Raw genomic sequence first — 23,978 nt, forward strand, 5'->3', positions numbered from 1 at the left:
CGAGCAACAAACACCTTTTTCTCAGATGTATTGCAGAAGTAATACCCCTTTGTTTCCTTTAGATAGCCCACATGGATACATTTGTCAGATTTTGGTTGAAGTTTGTCTGAAATTAATCGTTTGACGTATACTTCACAACCCCAAATCTTAAGAAAAGACACATTTGGAGGCTTTCCAAACCATAACTCATTTGGAGTCTTTTCGACAGCTTTAGACGGAGCTCTATTTAGTGTGAGTGCAGATGTGTTTAGTGCATGTCCCCAAAATTTTATTGGAAGTTCAGCATGACCCATCATTGATCTAACCATGTCTAGCAAGGTTCTGTTCCTCCGTTCTGACACACCGTTCCATTGAGGTGTTCCGGGAGGAGTCAATTCTGATAGAATTCCACGTTCTTTCAGATGGTCATCATATTCATAGCTCAGATATTCATCGCCTCTATCAGACCGTAGTGCCTTAATCTTCTTGCCTAACTGATTCTCTACTTCACTCTGAAATTCCTTGAATTTGTCAAAGGATTCAGACTTATGCTTCATTAGGTAGACATAACCATATCTACTGAAGTGATCAGTGAAAGTGATAAAGTAGCTGAAACCACCTCTAGCATTTGTATTCATTGGTCCACATACATCTGTATGGATTAAACCCAATAGTTCAGTTGCTCTTTCTCCAACTTTAGAGAAAGGTTGCTTTGTCATTTTGCCAAGTAAACATGATTCGCACTTACCATAATCCTCTAAGTCAAATGGCTCTAGAATTCCTTCATTTTGAAGTCTTTCTATGCGCTTCATGTTAATATGGCCTAATCGACAATTCCACAGATAGGTGAGATCTGAATCATTCTTTTTGGCCTTTTTGGTATTTATGTTATAAACTTGTTTGTCGTGATCTAGTAAATAAAGTCCATTGACTAATCTAGCAGATCCATAAAGCATCTCTTTAATATAAAACGAGCAACTATTGTCTTTTATTATAAAGGAAAATCCCTTAGCATCTAAGCAAGAAACAGAAATGATGTTTTTGGTAAGACTTGGAACATGAAAACATTCTTCCAGTTCCAAAACTAGCCTAGAGGGCAACGACAAATAATAAGTTCCTACAGCTAAAACAACAATCCGTGCTCCATTTCCCACTCATAGATCGACTTCACCCTTGCTTAATCTTCTACTTCTTCTTAGTCCTTGTGAATTGGAACATAAGTGTGAGCCACAACCTCTATCTAATACCCAAGAAGTTGAATTAGCATGTATACAGTCTATAACGAAAATACCTGAAGATGGAACGACTGTTCCGTTCTTCTGATCTTCCTTAAGCTTCAAGCAATCTCTCTTCCAATGCCCCTTCTTCTTGCAGTAGAAGCATTCAAATTCAGAAGTGGGTTGGCTCACCTTCTTCTTCTCAGACTTGGTGCCGCCAGTTTGCTTAGTTGGGATGGCCTTCTTGCCACCTTTCTTAGAATTCCTCTTCTTACCAGATTTCTTGAACTTGTCCCCACGCACCATTAACACATCTTGCTTATCACTTTTGAGCGTCTTTTCAGCGGTCTTCAGCATACCGTGAAGCTCAGTGAGCGGTTTTTCCAGACTATTCATACTGTAGTTCATCTTGAACTGATCATACCCGTTATGAAGAGAATGGAGGATGGTGTCTACATCCATTTCCTGACAGAACTGCTGATCCAGCCGACTCATATTCTCAATGAGTCCAATCATTTTGAGAACATGTGGACTTACGGGCTCGCCTTTCTTGAGCTTAGTCTCAAGAATTTGCCTATGAGTCTCGAATCTTTCGACTCGAGCCAGATCTTGGAACATGTTCTTTAACTCACTGATGATAGTGAAAGCATCTGAGTTGATGAACGTTTTCTGTAGATCTGCACTCATGGTTGCAAGCATTAGACATTTTACATCCTTGTTGGCATCAATCCAATGATTGAGGGATGCCTGAGTGACCCCGTCGCCTGCGGCTTCGGGCATCGCCTCTTCCAGGACATACTCCTTTTCTTCCTGCATAAGAACTATTTGCAAGTTCCTTTGCCAGTTAAGGAAGTTTTTCCCGCTCAACTTCTCCTTTTCGAGAATTGATCGGATGTTGAATGAATTGTTGTTTTCCATAGTTAAAACTACAATTGAAAAGAATAAACAAATAAATAAACATTCCCAGTTTCTCTTAATAAACTTAAATTCTAGCATTCATGCATAATTCAATATTTATTAAGCATTTTATTCAAGTTATGTGTTCCGGCAGGTGTGAATAAAATGATTCCAAGACCCTTAAATCATTGAAGAATTAAGTACATTATGTATTTAGACTCAATTCTAAAATATTTTAGGTAAGCAAATCCTTTGCTAATAGTCTAGAAACTACTCTTGGTTGATAGGTATATCTAAGGACTTATTAGGTAAACCTTTCTTATTTGCCACGACATAAAAGGACTCCTTACTTATATCGTTGAGTTTCACCAAAACTAACATGTACTCACAATGATTTGTGTACCTTACCCCTTTAGGATCAATAAGTAACACCTCTCTATGGCGGAAAACTATTACTAAGATTGATGTAAAGGTTATCCAAGTAAGTGTTATTTTGGCATGACACCTTTTAACTCAATTTTTAAAGTTTGAAACTTAAGACTCTTACTATGTTGGTTAGATTTTAAGTGAAATAAAATCCTTAATCATGCAACATAATCAAACCACTATCTCATGCATAATTAAGACATATTTAAATCAATAAATAACTTAAAGCATTCATAAGATATAACTGTGATCTAGTATGGCCCGATTTCATCTTGAAGCTTCAACTTCAAACTCCGTCTTGAAAATGGATTGGAAACTCCGTCTTGAATTTCACCATGGGAGGCGCCATTTTCTTCAAATAGGATAAGCTTTAATTGAAACTAATTACACTATTTGATGGTACGCTGACCATATTTAAAATTAAAAACTTTGGTGCATTAGACCAATTTTACATTCAAATTAATGGTACGCAAACCATATTTTCTATTCTATTTGGGCCATACTAGTCACTTTTCATAACCTGCAAAACAGTACATTTACAATACACCATTCACCCATTCATTTATCAATGAATGGCCCACATAGCAAGTTAGTAGAACATATTATGCATCACATAAATATTTGCAGCTATTAATCAAGGTTTCCAATAATCTACAAATTATTCAATCCTTATTAATTATAATCGAGTTGTTTTAACCTTAAAGGAATGTAGACCTAATCAAGAGTTTATGACTAAAGTGCTCCCACTAAAACCAAGAAATTTACATGCTTTACCAATTTTAAACATAAAATTGTATTTCCTAGTCCAACCGGAAACTTACAAATTTAATTAAAATTCAAAGCTCATATAAAATAATATTTAAATCCTTTAATTTTATTTTCAGTTGATTAAAATTAGTTAATTTAAATTTTATCAAGGCTTTAATTTTAGTAAAATAATTAGTAAAAATTTATAATAATTAAATTAATCAAAATAAATTCCGAGAAAAAAAATTAAATTACGAATTTAAATTTAATTAAAATCGTTTTCAACCGAAAAATTAAAACGAACCAACGGGCTAAGACAAAGCCATAGGCCTGCGTCCATGCCTCGTCAAAGCCTCGTAGTAGCAGCGCCCATGGGCCGCATGCACGAATGCAGCGCTCATGGCTTGCCACTCGCATTGGTCGTAGCACAAACACGAGCAGCCACGCGTAGCACGCAGCAAGCCGAGCAAGCCACGCCTACGCGCAGCAGGGTCCCTCACTGCCCGCGCGCGCGGCCTCGGGTGCTCGTTGCCTTCGTCTCGCCTCTCGCCCACGTGCACACAACACACACCGTACAGGAGCGTAGCCCCGCTCGCGTGCTCGTGTCTTGCTCGCTGCATAGTACCGCATGGGCGACGAGCTCCCTTGCTCGTCGTCGCATGCCCGCACCATTGAAACACCCCTTAAGGGTAACACTTAGTTTCCATTGCTTCGTGCGTGCAAGATTTGTGAACAACTTACATAAAAATGGAAACTTTTATAATTAAATTTATTGACAAATTAATAAACCATATGAATTTCATAAACTTAGGCGAGAAATCGAAAATTTATTATTCAAATTAATTTTCGATTACATGTATTTTTATGGATTCAAATCTAGGTCATAAAATTTTAAAACTTTTCAATTTTAACAAATTTTATGGTGGTTTTTAATATAGGATCTTAATTAAATTGCTAATTAATTATGAAAATCAAAACAAATTCTAAATTATTCGAATTTCAACAAATTAATTACAATTACAAATTAGGTTGTATAATTAACAAGATTAGTCTTTAAAATTGTTAAACATATACAGTTGGTCAATCATAGATTCAAGATTTACATACAAGATTCGCAAATATTTAATTTAGCATCATAAAAATTACAAATTTCGCGTTCGAAAAACTAAAATCTCCGGAAAGTCAAAGTTAGGCTTCGAATTTAGGAATTCTGGGTTCGGCATCAAATCTTTGATTTTTGTCAAAATTTTAAAACGTCGTTTACATGCGAAATTCACTATAAATTTATAAGATTCCGACCATTATTGACAAAACTGCCGAAAAATCCTGCGAACATATAATCAAATAATCGCACGAATTTGAAATTAATTACATACACGAAATTAATCACCCCTTTAATTCATTGCAAATTTATAAAATTTAACCATGTTAACTATAATTGATTATGGAATTAATTAGAGGCTCGTGATACCACTGTTATGGTCGAACATTTAATTCTTCTGGAATTAGGAAAACATGTAAACGACCAATCCTAAACGACCAAGGATTCGTAGCATCACACACACACACGCAACCCATGAGGGGCGCTGTGCGCGGCTCGGCCCAAGCAGCGCTCGCAGCACGCGGCCCAGCTTTAGGCGCTGCTGCTGGCCTTGCTCGCTAGACTCGGTTTGGCCAGCCTTGCTTCTTGCTCGGCTGGGCCTGCCTTGCTTCGTGCTCGGCTGGGCCTGCTGCCCTTGCTTGCTCGCTGCACGGGCTTCGCTAGGCGCGGTCCTGGCTTCGTGTTGGGCCTTGCGTCTAGCAAGCTCGTCCGATGATTATTTCGTACGTCGCGCTTCCGATTCGTTTTCCGATTCCGAAATTAATTTCCGATTCGAACAATATATAATATTTCAGATTCCGGAATTTATTTCCGATTCGAACAATATTTAATATTTCCGATTCCAGAATTTATTTCCGATTCGAACAAATATTTAATATTTTCGATTCCGGAATTTATTTCCGATTCCGACAATATTTCGGATTCCGGTAATATTTCCGTTTCCGGCAATATTTCCGTTTCCGACAATATTTCCATTTCCAATAATATTTTCCGATATAAACCATGTTTCCGTTTCCGGCAACATCTACGACTTGGATAATATTTATATTTCCGTTACGATCCATATTTCCGTTTCCGGCAATATCATCGTTTCCGGAGTATTCATATTTTGCCTTTTGACGATTTCAGCTCCTACTGGAACCGAGATCCGTCGATTCCGAATATTCACAAAAGGAGTATTTAATTCACTTAAATACTTGATCCGTTCACGTACTGTTTGTGTGACCCTACGGGTTCAGTCAAGAGTAAGCTGTGGATTAATATTATTAATTCCACTCGAACTGAAGCGACCTCTAGCTAGGCATTCAGCTCACTTGATCTCACTGAATTATTAACTTGCATAATTAATTAATACTGAACCGCATTTAATAGACTTAGCATTGAATGAATACTTGGACCAAGGGCATTATTTCCTTCAAAGTGGTTAGTGTTCCCGAGAACCGCAATATTGTCTAAGCTATACTGTAACCTGAATTACCTTTTATCGCTTTTATCACCCTTTATAAAACTGTTCATATAGATCTATTATATTGATCACGCCTAGTAAGATAATCTCTGGACATATCTATTATTGTTAGGCATCTTAAATCATTCTAAATCACTCTTTTGACGTTGCTTAGTTAATTACTTGTGCATTAAAATCAACTCATTAGTAATGTAGTCTAACGCATGTCCCTTTCGCCGTCGCATTGAACTAGTATGGACTGCCTCGTAGGCTGATATTGGGCACTCCTCTTATTGGTAACTTTCCCCGAACTCTCAATCTCTACTCCACTGGATGTACGTTAAGCAATCTCCATAACATGGATCACAAGGGAAACATAGCCTTCGTGGTCGAATACACTTTCTTGGGCTTCAGCTTTACTGGCGTATCACAATAACCGGGTTTTGTCCGTTTTCCTCAATGTCGTTGAAAACTGAATGACGACTTCTAAAGACTAGTAAAAGAGGCTAATGCCCACAATTAGTCTTGTATTACTTAATATGATGTCCACGTCATCGAGGATTGTCGATTCGAGCCATTCCATAGGAAAAGTGCCTCATCCTTTTTCGACCCCCTCACATTCGACGAGTACTTTTAATCGTGAATTTCTTTGTTCTTTAGGTTATTTTTTCGTATTTTTTATCATATGATATTCATTTACTCTAAATATTGTTATTGCTAATAACAAAAGATTTTCCAGATAATTCACATTATTCATACAAATTTAGTGAAGATTTTATTTCGTTTGGATGTATAACTAATATATCAATCAAAAGAAAAATCAATAGGAAAACGTGAAATAGTTTTTAATCATACTTTTTTTTTTGGAAAATTAAGTGAGAATACATTAATTGGAACAAAGCTATTACAAGCTAGACAAGGGGGAGAAGTCTTTCACCCATAGGCAACAACAAGGCAAGAGCCTAAAAGAAACCAGATTACATCAAAACACGAAAGGGAAACACCCTATAGAATCACAAGGAGAAAAACCACTCCCTATCTGAATTTGTCACTTTTTTACCTATAAGAGCCTGGATCCTATACTTGACATCAGACTGAACATTCTACATTGTAATCTTGATAGTGGGGATCTTCAAATCCCAAACAACAACATTTCTATCTCTCTAGCTAGGTGTGATAGATTAGGCTAGCTATGGCAGTGTAAGCCACCTTCCTCCTGAAATCTCCCTTGCAGAATCTCCTAACCCAGACCAGGATATGATCAAGACTAGACTTATTGCATTGTAATCCAAGCCAGTTCAGGATTACTGACTTACATTCAGCAGCAAAAGCACAATCAAAAAACAAATGGGGGACAGTTTCTTCATCCCTGTAGCAGATAGGGTATAATTGATCACAACTAATGCCCATATTGAAAAGCCTTGCTTTTGTTTTAAGCCTGTCTTGAACAACTAGCCAAAGAACAAACCTATGCTTAGGCACTGATAACCTATTCCACACAATTTTGTCCCATCTAACTCTACTAGCAGAATTGGACAAACTCTCATAAATTTTCTTGATAGAGTAGATAGGAGCTGCCATCCATTGAGAGGAATGTACCACACTGGTCAAGTTACCTTTCACTTTGAAACATACTTCACAACCCAACTAGCAGCTGTGGGGGCGGTGAGACTTTCCCATGAATGAGTTTTGACATATATACAGAGTGAACCCATCTAACCCAAGGGTTATCTTGTTTCGTAGCTATAGCCCAAGATTGTTTCCCAACTGTTGCTTGGTTTCATAACATAAGGTTTCTAAAACCCAAACCACCCTAGTGCTTTGGTTGACATAGGTTATCCCATGCAATGGATCCAGATTTACTGTCCTCATAGGTGCCAAACCATAAGAAGGCTCTACACACTTCATTGATTCTCTTCAAGACAGCCTTAGGGATAATAAACAGTTGAGACCAGTAGACACTAATGCACATAAGCACAAAGTTAATAAGTTGAGATCTTCCTGCAAAGGAGATATGTCTAGAGCCCCAAACCTTGATTAAGTGAGTCAATTTGTCCACCAAAGTTTCACAATCACTTGCCTTTAATTTCCAAGGACTGACAGGAACTCCTAGATATCTAAAAGGCAGACTGCCAATCTGGAAACCTGATATTTCAGTGATACTTTTAATGGTGTCATCAGGGATACACATCAGTAGATAGAGGATTTCTCAGTGTTAACCTTCAGCCCTGTAGTATCAGAGAATAGTTGAAAACCACACAACATGAGTTGAATAACATTAGGATCCCCTTTACAGAACATGAGGAGATCATTTGCAAAGCAAAGGTGGTTTAACTACATACTTTTGCACCTTGAGTGAAACTTGAAGGATGGGTGTTCACCTACTGTTGTCATTTCCCTGGAGAAACAATCCATGCATAAGGTGAAACGAAGAGGAGACAAGGGGTCCCCTTACCTTAACCCTCTTTTGGGATGGATAATCTCAGTTGGGGAACCATTTATCAGGATAGAGTATTGTGTAGTAGTGAGACAAGTCATGGTAACATGGATAAAATGAGTGGGAAATCCTAGTTCTCCTATTATTTCTGCGATGAAATCCCACTCTACTGTATAATACTCTTTCATGAGATCTAATTTCATGAGACAGTTAACTTGTTTTTGACCTTTTCTGTAAATTTTGATTATATCCTAGCATACAAGTGTAGGGGAATACAGTTAAACATAATAACATGTGCGGAACAATCCCCAAAGCCAGGAAACATGTATAAAGCACAGATTAAGCAAACTTACATTCGAAGCGTGTTTTCCACAATAATCCGTCAACGAACACGAACAAAGAACTCCACTTGTCGTTCCTCTACTTGGTTCACCGACACGATCAGATCCGTCTTGATTATCGTAGCTTAGACAATTGATCAAGAGATTTGCTTTTTGGGATGAACACACTATGGAGGCACAGAGAGAATTAGGGTTCTCTGTTTTCTCCTAGGGTTGTGTGTCTTCTGAATGGTGATTGCAGTAAGTTGGAAGTTAGGTCATACGGTTATTTACATAACCTTACTAACCGACCAAGCCATAAGGCAAGGTCGGCTAGCAAGCCCGCGCAGCATCACACGGACACGCACAGCGAGCTGGGCCGTGGGCCGCGCTGCTGCTGCTGTGTCGTGGTCTTGGCCCGCGCGCGCACACAGCTGCTCGGCCATGGGCCAGCGCTGTTGTGTCGCCTTGCTTGCTTGCCTAGCGCGCGCGCCCATGGGCCTTGAGTGCTTCGTGCACTCGGCTCGTGGGCCGCTCTTCGTATTCGCGTTTAATATATTTCCGATATATTATTTATCGTTTCGTATACGACAAATCACCGTCGTACGATACGATTTATTCGTTTCGCCTAGCTAACGAATATTCGCGATACGATATACAATTCCGATGCAAGGTCGTATAGTATAATACGTTTCCAACTTAAATCCCGAAAAGCTATTTAAATGAATTTCCGATTCATTTAATCCGGTGATCTGTTACGTGTCATTGGTGTGACCTTGTAGGTTCAGTCAAGAGTAAGTTGTGAGTTCAACATCCATTAGAACTCACTGATCGGAAGCATTGCTCCAGCTAGTTGTTCCGATCACTTGATCTCACTGAATTAATTGTTCGCAATTAATCTGAACCTTGGTATTAGACTTAATGCACCTTGGGTGAAGGACATATTTCCTTCAATCTCCCACTTGTCATTCAGACAAGTGTGCATCCACATTCCTTTGTCGTTTAGTGTTACTTACTGAACATAAGGTAAGATCCAAGCCATCCTTATTAGGTCCAGAAGTGTTTCTCGGATTACAGAGTTCAACTGTCAAACTTTTGCAGAAGGTTAAGCCTAACCATTCTGAGCACGACCATGCATTTTACAGTATCTAACTGTCCGAGAGGCCTTGTTATACAACAACACCATATCCTATCAAAGACAGGAGGACAATCCATTCTTGCAATCTATGAACACTCACTTTGATTCATAGTACGCCCAATAACTGCTTTTATAGCCTCCTTTTACGGTGCGACGTTTAGCTAGTATCAAAGCGAACTAATTCTCAAACGAGCAGACATAATCGCTCATGTTCTGAGGAACGGTTTCTAATCACCATTAATGAGAACTACCTATGACATGACTTTAATCTCTTAAAGCGTTCTCATGGTCAATCCGATACAAGATCCAATAAGTATCTATGCAAAAGATTCTGACATCCAGTCACTCTAGTTCAAGAAACAGAACTAAGTAATCTACTTGCAATCTAATCTTCATTAGTCATTGGTCGTCCACCTTTCAATGACCTGGATTAGGGATCCTTTGTGACTTCAATATTCAAGTTCACTTATGGATGTTTCTTTGTCAAAGAATCCATCTTGACATCCCATTTGAATGATTTGAATCACATGGACTTATCATTTAATTCTAAACCACAATTAAATGAATATGAAATAATAAATTTCATAAATATGAAATGGTTAAACCAATTGTTTTAAACATAGATCTAACAGATGTTCTAAAACAATACTTAGAAAATCAAAGCCATTCTACAACATGCTTGATTCCCATGGTTGCTACATGTGCGTTGTGTTTCACTTGTGGCAACGGTTTAGTCAATGGATCCGCGACGTTGTCGTCAGTTCCAACCTTGCAAATCTCGATTTCCTTTCTTTCAACGATCTCTCGAAGTATATGAAATCACCGTAGTACGTGCTTGGACTTCTGGTGGCTCCTAGGCTCCTTTGCCTGGGCAATGGCTCCGCTATTGTCACAATACAAAGCCACTGGTCCTTTAATGGAGGGGACAACACCAAGTTCTTCGATGAACTTCCGAATCCAAATAGCTTCCTTTGCTGCTTCTGAGGCAGCACTGTACTCGGCTTCAGTTGTAGAATCCGCAATAGTGCTTTGCTTATCACTTTTCCAGCTTACTGCTCCGCCGTTGAGGCAGAACACAAACCCAGACTGTGATCTGAAATCATCTCTTTCGGTTTGAAAGCTTGCGTCTGTATAGCCCTTAACAATCAACTCATCTGTACCACCATAAACCAGAAACTGATCCTTAGTCCTTTTCAGGTACTTTAGGATGTTCTTGTTAGGTTATGATACATATGACAATTCATAAATCATGCGGAAAAACCATTTAGCCAGGAATACATATTATTTACACATAATCATATAGCATAGTTAGATGCATACTCTTTGTTGCGTGCCTTCCCTAGCTGCGCCCGAACCGAACAAGAACAAGTCTTTAGGACTCCAAGTGTCGTCCCTCCGTAGATAGTCCACAGCACGTCCGGATCCTCCTTAAGATTGACCAACTAGAATCGCCCTTAAGGTACTAATAATTTTCGGCACTTTTAGGCAAGATATGTGACTGAATTTTTCTCTCAAAAACTCACTTTGAATACTTGAAAACTCGTTTTTAAATTGTGAACCCAGGCCACATATTTATAGGGGTATGGAAAGAGAATTGGAATCCTACTAGGATACGAATTAATTAAATTAGAATCCTAGTGGAACTCTTATTTAATTAATTTATCTTTTAGGATTAGGAATTTAATCATTAAACGAATTCTATACGCTTTAGGATTCGAATAACACACTTCGAGTAATACGCTAGCACCGCACGCAGGCCTTGCGGCCCACGCACAGCGCCAGCCCACTCGTCGCAGCCCCGCGCGCGCGCCCAAGCTTCGGCTGGGCCTGGCTTTTGCGCTGGGCCTGGTCGCATGCTTGGCGTGTGGTTGTTGCGCTTGGCTTGCTGGGCGATGGCCCCGACTTTGTGCTGGGCCTTCGTCTGGCAGGCCTCGTCCGATGCTAATTCGTACGATGCGCTTCCGATTAAATTCTCGATTCCGGAATTCATTTCCGATACGAACAATATTTAATATTTCCGATTCCGGAATTAATTTCCGTTTCGAACAAATATTTAATATTTCCGTTTCCGGAATTATTTTCTGATTCCGATAATATTTCCGATTCAGACAATATTTCCGTTTCCGGCAATATTTCCGATTCCGGCAATATTTCTATTTCCGATTATATTTCCCGATACGTACCATGTTTTCCGTTTCCGGCAACATCTACGACTTGGATAATATTTATATTTCCGATACGATCCATATTTCCGTTTCCGGCAATATCATCGTTTCCGGAGTATTCATTTCTTGCCTGTGACGATCTCAGCTCCCACTGAAACCAAGATCCGTCGATTCTGAATATCCATAGATGGAGTATTTAATGCCATTAAATACTTGATCCGTTTACGTACTATTTGTGTGACCCTACGGGTTCAGTCAAGAGTAAGCTGTGGATTAATATCATTAATTCCACTTGAACTGAAGCGGCCTCTAGCCAGGCATTCAGCTCACTTGATCTCACTGAATTGTTAACTTGTTAATTAATACTGAACCGCATTTATTAGACTTAACATTGAATGCATACTTGGACCAAGGGCATTATTTCCTTCAGTCTCCCACTTGTCCTTGGGGACAAGTGTGCATTTCCTAATTCCTTTGTCGCTCGATGCTTGCTCTTGAACATAAGGTAAGAGTTGTCATCCTTATTATGTCCAGAGGTGTTCCTCGGTTTCAGAGTTCGACTGATCAAATAAACAGATAATCATAGCCTATGATTCATCCGAGCACGGCCATGCATTTCACAGTTTCTAGCTCTCCGAGTGGCCTTGTACAACTTTTAAGCATCTCATCCCGATTTATGGGAGGACAATCCCAATCTTGCGATCTTGAGATTAGACTTCGTTTGATAGGTGATTACCTGAGCGTTGCCTTTATAGCCTCCTTTTACGGTGCGACGGTTGGTCAACGTCAAAGTAACCAGTTCTCAAACAAGTAATCTCAAATCACTCAGGTATTGAGGATTTAGTGTCTAATAATTTTAATGAAATTTACTTATGACAGATTTTCATCTCTTACAGTAAAGTTTCATAGGTCTTGTCCGATACTAGTCTTCCCAAAGTAAGTATCTATGCAAATGATTATGACATTGCCATGTCCACATAGTTCAAGAAACAGAACTACTAGTCATCTTGCATTCTAATCGTCTAACGTTTTCTATGCGTCCAATTTTATAGAAAACTCCGACTAGGGACCATTTTCAACCTTTGACATTCAAGTTCACTTGATAGACATTTCTTAGTCACAGGACTGGTCCTGACAGTCTATCTTGAATATATCGTCAAATTTGAAGGGACTCATCATTTAATACTAAACCAAGATTAAATGGAATATGAAAATACATTTCATATATGATAAATGTTCAACCCCAATGTTTTATAACCATGGGCCTCTAACCCATCTTTAAAACATTTCATGGAATTCAAAGCTATGCTTGATTTCCAGTGCTACAACGTGAGTGTTGCTTCTCACTTGTTGCATAGGTTTAGTTATCATGCTTTGCTAATCTTAACATCCTTTTCATCGAATGTTCTTTGAGATATAATGATAAGATCTTTTCGAGTTTGTTTATTATGTGATCTAGTCTTTCTTACTTCGATGGTGGTTTTACTCATTTTGCAATGAAGAACCATCAAGTTAGCAGACATTTTTCTTGCTTCAAGAGTGGTTCTACGCATTTTTCAATGAAGAACCATCAAGCCAGCAGATAGGTGATCTACCCAAGTTCAGTGAAGAACTTTAAACAACCCTGTTTTATTGCTTCTTAGGCAATAATTACTTTTACTTCAACTGTATAGGTTGCTAGTGATGCTTTGTTTGGATTTACCTATCCAAGCAGTTCATAGATATGTGGAAGACTCTCCAACTATATCTTAGAACATAGAAATTATTATTTTAATTTCCCACGCAACAACTCATGGTCTCCAATCCATGTTGCCATTTCAAAACACGATGCTCTATAACTCGTCCTTATTAATGGTTAACTCCAAAGGGTCTTGCTTGATCCTTTGCCAGTGTTTATGCGTGTAGCATCAATATTTAGCATATCTTTATTTTCTTGAATCAAGAACTATTCCTATGTACCTTTTCAAGTACCATAAGTATTCTTGATCTCAATCTAGTTGATCTTCACTTAGATCAATAGAGATTGGTATATGTTCGTCATGCCTAAAGTCATACGATACGTTTTTGGCGATCCTCATATTATATCATACATGATAAATTCTTTCGCAGAATAATTCCCAATTGAATTCTATTCATGTAACTTTAGCTCATTCAATTTCAGCAGATACTGAATCCAACATATAATATAGGTTTAAGAATCTCATTTAGACTCTTTGATGTTTAACTTAGTAAATGCTTATACATAGTTCAAACATCCTTTACTTAGATTTATTCACATGGGTCGAATATCTCCAATGGAAACTTTCGTGTTTGATTTAGTAACTGCCATTACTTAATCCAAAACAATATCATAAGATCTTTGTAAATAGATCTTAATACCCAGTATGTACTAAGTTTCGCCATGGTCCATCATTGATGAATAATTTCAAATCTAAGTCATTAGCATTTGAATGTTATTTCACAATAGAGAGATATGTGTGTAATACACATAGGACCAATTAAGTTTTAAGTACTCCCACTAAAATTCTTATATATCTATAAGAATCATGTATATTTTATGAAACTAAAATGCTTATTAGCTTCACTTAAAATACAGTTCCAATTCCCAATTGCTTGCTTAAATCTGTACTTAGATTTTATAAGCTAGCTTTCCTTTTCAAGCATTTATTTGGATCCACAAATTCTATGAAATACCATGTACATATTATATTCCAACATTTGATTGAGGAATACGTTTTGTTATCCAATTGCCATATGTACCAATATGCAATCATTGCTTGAATTATAGACTTAAGCATTACGATTTTGCATGAGGTTTCAACACAATCCATGCCATGAATTTGCTTGTAACCTTTAGCAACTAATCTAGCTTTGTGTGTGAACACAATTCCATGTTTGATAGTTTTTATCCTTAAAACAAACTTGCAACCAATAGGTGTGAAACTATTCTTGCAAATCAACAAAATTTCAATTTTGTCATCAAAACATTGAGTATGTTTTATGGCCTTTAACCAATTAAACATATAGTCTATATATGGCCTCTAACCATTTTAGGGAATCTATATTTCGTCATAGCTTTCTTACAAGTCACAAACTCATTAATCTATATGATAATAGTTTGACTGCAAGTTGTAGGTTTCTTCACTATTTAATAGAAGAATCTCATAGTTTCATTGACCTGATCTCTATGTTTCTTCACTATCTAATGGAAGAATCTCATAGTTTCAGTGACTTGAATTCTATGCCTACTTGGGTATAGAACATCAAACAATAGAATATCAATAGCCACTTGAAAGTCCTTTGAATATTCTGTTCTCCTTGAAGCACTTGTAAAGTTTTCTAAGAGATGTCTATTCTTTAAAGCCACTTCTAAAGTCCTTAAAGAATAAGTTCGGTTTTTCTGAAGCACTTCGAAAAGCCTCCGGAATGTCCGTTTATGTTTGTTGTTCGCCTTGAAGACTTTCGAGGTCTATTTTCTCCCACTTGTCATTTTGGAAACGAATCTCCAAAAGGACATTATTTCGAGCAAACAAACATTATGTTCTCAAAAATTCGTGGTAGAAACAATACCCTTGTGTCTCATTTGAATAAATCACAATGAAACATATATCTAGACTTGGGCCTTAGTTTGTTGAATAACAAACACTAAGCTCCCACTGAGTTTAGCAACTCTTTAGATATATATAATTTGAAAAGATATCCTGAAATTACTTTTCAATAGCTTTGACGAATTTGGTTTAGTTTGGTGGTAGTTGAGCATTTTCTTTTAGAAATTATAGGAAAAGTCTTTATGATTTATCATTGATCGAATCAAGTACTAATTGACTTCGATTATTCCAACTACGATATGCCATATGTTATGGACCTAGATTGTGAAATTACAACACACAATCATTGATGATCATATTTGGTCTCAAGTAATCATCAACATGATCTAACCTAGATCTTTATGATTTCTTGCCAAGTGGATTTTATACTTCTGAATCTTGGAACTACCCAAACAGATTCAACTTATATCACATTTGAGTCAATAAACCTATATTCACTCAAATCCATGTGAAATAATAAAGTCATAAAATCTTTCTTTAGCTTTGAACTCTATCGTCTAGGCGTTCTAACAATAGTTCATATCTTTTGTTACTTTCAACAAGTAAGACTAGCTTGTCTTAAGTTGATCTAGAAATCAACCAACTTTCAAAAGTCCATTAAAATAGAGCTTTTGAATGTTAACTTGTTGATATGGTCTAAGCAACAATGCCAAAGATTAGTGGAACTCAAATCAAGGGGTTGATTTGAACCTAGTAAAGTTCTTTAAAGAGTTGTTTGTTTTAATCAAGCATATTGACTCATCCCGTAAATGACCATTTCATTCAAATAAACAAACAAACAAGCATTGTTTTTGTTCTTCTGAATGTGAGTCTTTCTGTGTTTGAAGCAGAAATTTAGGTATGCTGATTATGGAACAAAATAGCCATTTAGTTCCAGCCTTTGAAAGGACTTAAAACAAACTAGATGACCCTACAACTAATGTAGCATTTCCATGCTTCATTTCCCACTTGTAGGTCATTAGTGTATCCTAGCTTCCATTATTTTAGTTATTACCGAAGTAAGAACCTCAAGCGGTATATGATACCAAGGAAGTTTGATTGCTAGGTCACTTCTCTTTAAACATGAACTTATAGGTAGAAACGGAATCGTAAATTCCTTTCATTTGTTCCTCGTTTTCCTATTTCTTGTACCCTTTCTTATAGTCTTAAGAATTGAATTCTTTAGTGTTGACTTTTATACTTTGTTAGACATGTCCAATGTCACCCCAACAAGGTTCTTACCATTTAATTTATGTTGAATATTAAGTTTCAACTAGATGATCTTACCAGAAGCTTCTAAAGTTCTCTAAGCATCGATCTATTCGAATGTCTAGGGACTAGACTCATTCGAGAATTAAATGGACAAAGATGTTTAGGTTGTTAACCATTGGTAAAGTTGAGCGTTTAAGCTCAATGCTTTATGATCTCAAAACTACAGTGTATTTTGAATTCACAAGCACCAATTGGTTTGCCATTCGATTTTGATACTCGAAAACAACCATAAAAGTCGCTATAAGAAACGTACATTTTAAATTGCTCATTTTCTCTCATTTCCGTGAATCGTTCTTGGATTCACTACCAATCGAGGAAATTTACTGTTACCTTTCTAAAAGGATTTACTGCAGTGCAAGATATTTAATTATAAACAATAATTAAAACATACATTGAAGCATGCAAAGTCTAAACATTTATCATGAATAATAACTTGAAAATGAAAGCAATCATGCAATTTAAACAAGTCATTAGCATTTTATTCGAATTATGTGTTCCGGCAGGTGTGAATAAAATGATTCCAAGATCCTAAAATCATTGAAGAACTAAGCACAGTTTGTCGACTTAATCCTAAAACATCTTAGGTAAGCAAAAGCCTTTTGCTAATAGTCTAGAAACTATTCTTGGTTGATAGGTACGTCTAAGAACTTATTAGGTAAACCTATCGATTTTGCCACGACATAAAAGGACTCCTTACTTATATCGTTGAGTTTCACCAAAACTAACATGTACTCACAATTATTTGTGTACCTTGCCCCTTTAGGACCAATAAGTAACACCTCGCTGAGCGAAAACTATTACTAGATTGATGTAAAGGATATCCAAGCAAGTGTATATTTTGGCATGACACCTTTTAACTCAATTTTTAAGTTTGGAACTTAAGGCTCTTACTATGTTGGTTAGATTTTAAGTGAACTAAAATCCTTAATCATGCAACATAATCAAGCTTTTGATCTCATGCATTTTAAGACATATTTAAAACAATAAATAACTTAAAGCATGCATAAGATAAATGTGATCTAGTATGGCCCGACTTCATCTTGAAGCTTTAACTTCAAAGCCCGTCTTGAAAATCTCCGTGGGAGGCACCATTTTCTTCAAATAGGATAAGTTATAATTAAAACTAATTACAACTATTTGATGGTACGCAGACCATATTTGAATTTGAAAAACGACTTTGGTACTTTAGACCAATTACATTCAAATTAATGGTACGCAGACCATATTTTCTATCCTATTTGGGCCATACTAGTCACTTCATAACCTGCAAAACAGTACATATACAATATATACCATTCATCCATTCATTATCATGAATGGCCCACATAGCTGGTTAGTAAAACACATTATGCATCACGTAAACATTTGCAGCAATTAATCAAGGGCACCAATAATCTACCAATTATTCAGTCCTTATTAATTCTAATCAAGTTGTTTTCACCTTAAGGATTTGTAGACCTAATCAAGAGTTTATGACTAAAAAGGGCTCCCACTGAAACCAATAAATTCATATGCTTTACTAATTTTAAACATAAAAATGTATTTCTAGTCTAACCGGAAACATACAAATTTAATTAAAATTTAAAGCTCATATAAATTTATAATTGAATCCAAAAGTTTAATTTAATTTCAGTCGTATTTAAATTAATTCATGATTTTAATTTTAGTAAAATAATTAGAATAAATAAAAATTTATTATAATTACAATATTCAAAATTAAAATCCAAGAAAATAATTTAAATTATTAATTTTAAAATTAATTAAAATTACGTAAACTGAAAATTTCAAATTAAACATTCAAAACGATCTAATCGCAACGCAAACACCCTACGCATCGCACGCCCATGGGCCACACGCACATAGCCATCGCTGGCCATGTGCGCGCAGCCCATGCGCTGCGTCGCATAGCTGCTGTTTCTACCCTTCGCAAGCAATCGCGCGAGCTGGTGCTCGCTGCGCGCGCGCCAGCGCTCGATGCACGCGAGCAAGTGCTCGCTGCGCGCGCGCCAGCGCTCGATGCAAGCGAGCCAGCGCTCGCTTCGTGCACTCGCCAGCGCATGCTGTGCGCGCTCGCTTGGTGTGAGCCAGCGCTCGCTGCGCGCGGCATCGACGCTGGGCGCAGCACTCGTGGCACGCGAGCTTGCGCTCGCTGCGCGCGAGGCTGCGCGCGCTTTCGCGAGGCAGTGCGCGTTGTGGCGCAGCTCGCTTGCTGCCCACACGCGACTGCCGTGCCTTGCCTTCGCCCATGCCCATTCGTCCATTGCTCATAGCCCACGACACAAGGCAGGGCCGCTGCCTTGTGCTCGTGCACCATGCCCTTGCTCATTGCATTCGTGCCGCATGGGCGACGAGCTCCCTTGCTCGTCGTCGCATGCCCGCACTATACAACACCCCTTAAGGGTAACACGTAGCGTCCATTGCTTTGTGCGTGCAAGTTATATGAGCGAATCGCATAAAATTTAAAAAATTTATATTTAAAATTAATGACAAATTAATAAATAATATTAATTTCATAATTTTAGGGCGAAAAATCGAAAATTTATTATTCAATTGATTTCCGATTAACATGGATTCAAGTCTAGGTCATAAAAATTTAAAATTTATCATAAATTTACAATTTTTATGGTAGTTTTTAATCATAGGTATCTAATTAAATTATAATTAATTATGAAAATCAAATTAATTCTAAATTATTCTAATTTGCAACAAATTAATCATAATTACAAATTAGATTGCATAATTAACAAGGCTAGGCATTCAAACTTGTTAAACATATACAGTAGGTCAATCAAAAATTCAAGATTTATCAACAAGAATCGCAAATATTTAATTTAACATCTTAAATTTACGAAATTTTGCATTCGAAAAACTAAAACCTCCGAAAAGTCATAGTTAGGCTTCGAATTTGGGAATTCTGGAAAAGTCAAAATTTTAGAATGCCTTTTACATGCGGAATTGACACAAAAATCACTCGATTTGGATGAGTAACGAAGAAACTGCCGAAAAACTGCGTACGTATAATTAAATAAACGCAATTTGCAATTAATTAACAATTACGAAAATTAATCACCCCTTTTAATTCTTGCAAATTTGTAATATTTAACCATGTTCATGCAATTTAGATTATGAAAATAATAAGAGGCTCATGATACCACTGTTAGGTTATGATACATATGACAATTCATAAATCATGCGGAAAAACCATTTAGCCAGGAATACATATTATTTACACATAATCATATAGCATAGTTTAGATGCATACTCTTTGTTGCGTGCCTTCCCTAGCTGCGCCCGAACCGAACAAGAACAAGTCTTTAGGACTCCAAGTGTCGTCCCTCCGTAGATAGTCCACAGCACGTCCGGATCCGCCTTAAGATTGACCAACTAGAATTGCCCTTAAGGTACTAATAATTTTCGGCACTTTTAGGCAAGATATGTGACTGAATTTTTCTCTCAAAAACTCACTTTGAATACTTGAAAACTCGTTTTTAAATTGTGAACCCAGGCCACATATTTATAGGGGTATGGAAAGAGAATTGGAATCCTACTAGGATACGAATTAATTAAATTAGAATCCTAGTGGAACTCTTATTTAATTAATTTATCTTTTAGGATTAGGAATTTAATCATTAAACGAATTCTATACGCTTTAGGATTCGAGTAACACACTTCGAGTAATACGCAAGCACCGCACGCAGGCCTTGCGGCCCACGCACAGCGCCAGCCCACTCGTCGTAGCCCCGCGCGCGCGCCCAAGCTTCGGCTGGGCCTGGCTTTTGCGCTGGGCCTGGTCGCATGCTTGGCGTGTGGTTGTTGCGCTTGGCTTGCTGGGCGATTGCCCCGGCTTTGTGCTGGGCCTTCGTCTGGCAGGCCTCGTCCGATGCTAATTCGTACGATGCGCTTCCGATTAAATTCTCGATTCCGGAATTCATTTCCGATACGAACAATATTTAATATTTCCGATTCCGGAATTAATTTCCGTTTCGAACAAATATTTAATATTTCCGTTTCCGGAATTATTTTCCGATTCCGATAATATTTCCGATTCAGACAATATTTCCGTTTCCGGCAATATTTCCGATTCCGGCAATATTTCTATTTCCGATAATATTTCCCGATACGTACCATGTTTTCCGTTTCCGGCAACATCTACGACTTGGATAATATTTATATTTCCGATACGATCCATATTTCCGTTTCCGGCAATATCATCGTTTCCGGAGTATTCATTTCTTGCCTGTGACGATCTCAGCTCCCACTGAAACCAAGATTCGTCGATTCCGAATATCCATAGATGGAGTATTTAATGCCATTAAATACTTGATCCGTTTACGTACTATTTGTGTGACCCTACGGGTTCAGTCAAGAGTAAGCTGTGGATTAATATCATTAATTCCACTTGAACTGAAGCGGCCTCTAGCCAGGCATTCAGCTCACTTGATCTCACTGAATTATTAACTTGTTAATTAATACTGAACCGCATTTATTAGACTTAACATTGAATGCATACTTGGACAAAGGGCATTATTTCCTTCAGTTCTTGGCAGCAGTCCAATGCGCCTCACCTGGTTTTGACTGGTACCTGCTCGTTGCACTGAGTGCGAACGAAACATCCGGCCTTGTACAAATCATAGCATACATGATGGATCCAATAGCCGAAGCGTATGGAATTCCACTCATCTTTCTACGCTCATCAGATGTTTTGGGACACTGATTCTTGCTTAGATATACGCCATGTGACATGGGTAGATGGCCTCTCTTGGCTTCCATCATATTGAACCTAGCTAGCACTTTGTCAATGTAAGTGCTTTGGCTTAGTCCAATCATCCTCTTAGATCTATCCCTATAGATCTTGATGCCCAATATGTACTGTGCCTCTCCTAAGTCCTTCATTGAAAAACACTTCCCGAACCAAGTCTTTACAGACTCCAACATAGGAATGTCGTTTCCAATAAGCAGTATGTCGTCAACATACAAGACTAGGAATGCAATTTTACTCCCACTGACCTTCTTGTATACACAAGATTCGTCCTGATTCTTGATGAAGCCAAACTTATTGACTGCTTCATCAAATCGTTTATTCCAACTCCTTGATGCCTACTTTAGTCCGTAGATGGACTTCTTAAGCTTGCATACCTTTCCTTGGTTCTTTTGATCGACAAAACCCTCCGGCTGTGTCATGAACACATTCTCATCAAGAACACCGTTCAAGAAGGCAGTTTTGACATCCATTTGCCATATTTCATAGTCATGAAAAGCGGCAATCGCAAGGATTATCCGAGTAGACTTAAGCATCGCGACTGGAGAAAAGGTTTCATCGTAGTCAACGCCGTGAACTTGCCTGTAACCTTTTGCAACCAATCTAGCCTTGTATATGTATACAATTCCATCTTTGTCTTTCTTCAATTTGAAGAACCATTTGCATCCGATAGGTGTGAACCCATCCGGCAAATCAACCAAATCCCAGACTTGATTTTCAGACATGGAGTCTATTTCAGATTGCATGGCCTCTAACCATTTAATGGATCTTGGGCTCGTCATAGCTTGCTTGTAAGTCAAAGGTTCATCACTATCAAATATGAGAACGTCTAAGTTTTCAGTCAAGAGGACGCATGTCCATCTATCCGGCTGAAAAATAGTTCTATTTGACCTACGAGGGGCAACAACGTTTTGAGGAACTACTCCCACTGGCTCTTCTAAAGACCTTGGAGGTTCATCAACTTGAACTGCTTCTAAAGAGTTCTCAGTTCGTTGTTCGTCTCGAATCTCTTCGAGGTCTATTATTCTCCCACTTGTCAATTTGGAAATATAATTTCTTTCCAAAAAGACACCGTCACGAGCAACGAATACCTTGTTGTCTGACTTGTTGTAGAAGTAATACCCCATAGTTTCTTTTGGATACCCAACGAAGAAACATTTGTCATATTTAGGTTGTAGCTTGTCCGAAATTAATCGCTTGACATATGCTTCGCAACCCCAAATCTTCGAAAAACAACGATTTTTAACGATTCAATAAACTTTAACGACAATCCAATTTCGTAAAATTATTAAATCAAGGGCTAACAATATTCAAACTTTCAAGAACGAACGAATCAACATTTAAAGTTTGAACTTTTAATTAATAAAATCCGAAACTTTATATCGTTCATAAACAATTAAATTTCAGATTATTAACAATTTGGTTTAAGTGCGATTAAAATTAACGAAACCATTCAAAATTTTAATCCAATAATTTTTAAAATTAGCCACTGACCCATGAAATTATACCTTCTTCCCCAATTAACCGAATTATTAATCCAAAATTAATTAAAATTCAATTAGGGTTGTAAATTTTACGAATTAGGGAAAGGCAAAATTAGAGTTTATACTTATCGGAAAAATCTGAAACTTTACCATAGATCAATCATGTACCCAGCAACATTGTGTCAAAATTTCAAGCAATTCCGAGTGGTTTAGGTCGACCTTTTAATTAAATTACTGTCCGACACATTTAATTTTTAATAAAAAATTAACAAAAACGCCCAAAAACTGATGCTTCGAGGCCTGTTTTCGCAATTCTATTCACATGAGTTGATCTTAGAAAATCGTTTTCCATCAGATTAGGGTTTTAAAAATCGAAAAAGCGAATATTTTTGATTTCGGAACTGCCAATTTCGCAATTAATCCCATAATTCGAAAAAATTCCGAAAAATCAACAAAAATTCCAAAAATTTCGACAATGCAAAAACAATGATAATCATGCTAATTCATGCTTTGAATACATAAGGCTCTGATACCACTGTAGGGGAATACAGTTAAACATAATAACATGTGCGGAACAATCCCCAAAGCCAGGAAACATGTATAAAGCACAGATTAAGCAAACTTACATTCGAAGCGTGTTTTCCACAATAATCCGTCAACGAACACGAACAAAGACTCCACTTGTCGTTCCTCTACTTGGTTCACCGACATGATCAGATCCGTCTTGATTATCGTAGCTTAGACAATTGATCAAGAGATTTGCTTTTTGGGATGAACACACTATGGAGGCACAGAGAGAATTAGGGTTCTCTGTTTTCTCCTAGGGTTGTGTGTCTTCTGAATTGTGATTGCAGTAAGATGGAAATTAGGTCATAAGGTTATTTACATAACCTTACTAACCGACCAAGCCATAAGGCAAGGCCGGCTAGCAAGCCCGCGCAGCATCACACGGACACGCACAGCGAGCTGGGCCGTCACTACAACAAATCGGACCAAAGAGGGCG

Source organism: Spinacia oleracea, chromosome 6 (assembly GCF_020520425.1).
Source record: "Spinacia oleracea cultivar Varoflay chromosome 6, BTI_SOV_V1, whole genome shotgun sequence".
NCBI classification, from domain to species: Eukaryota; Viridiplantae; Streptophyta; class Magnoliopsida; order Caryophyllales; family Amaranthaceae; genus Spinacia; species Spinacia oleracea.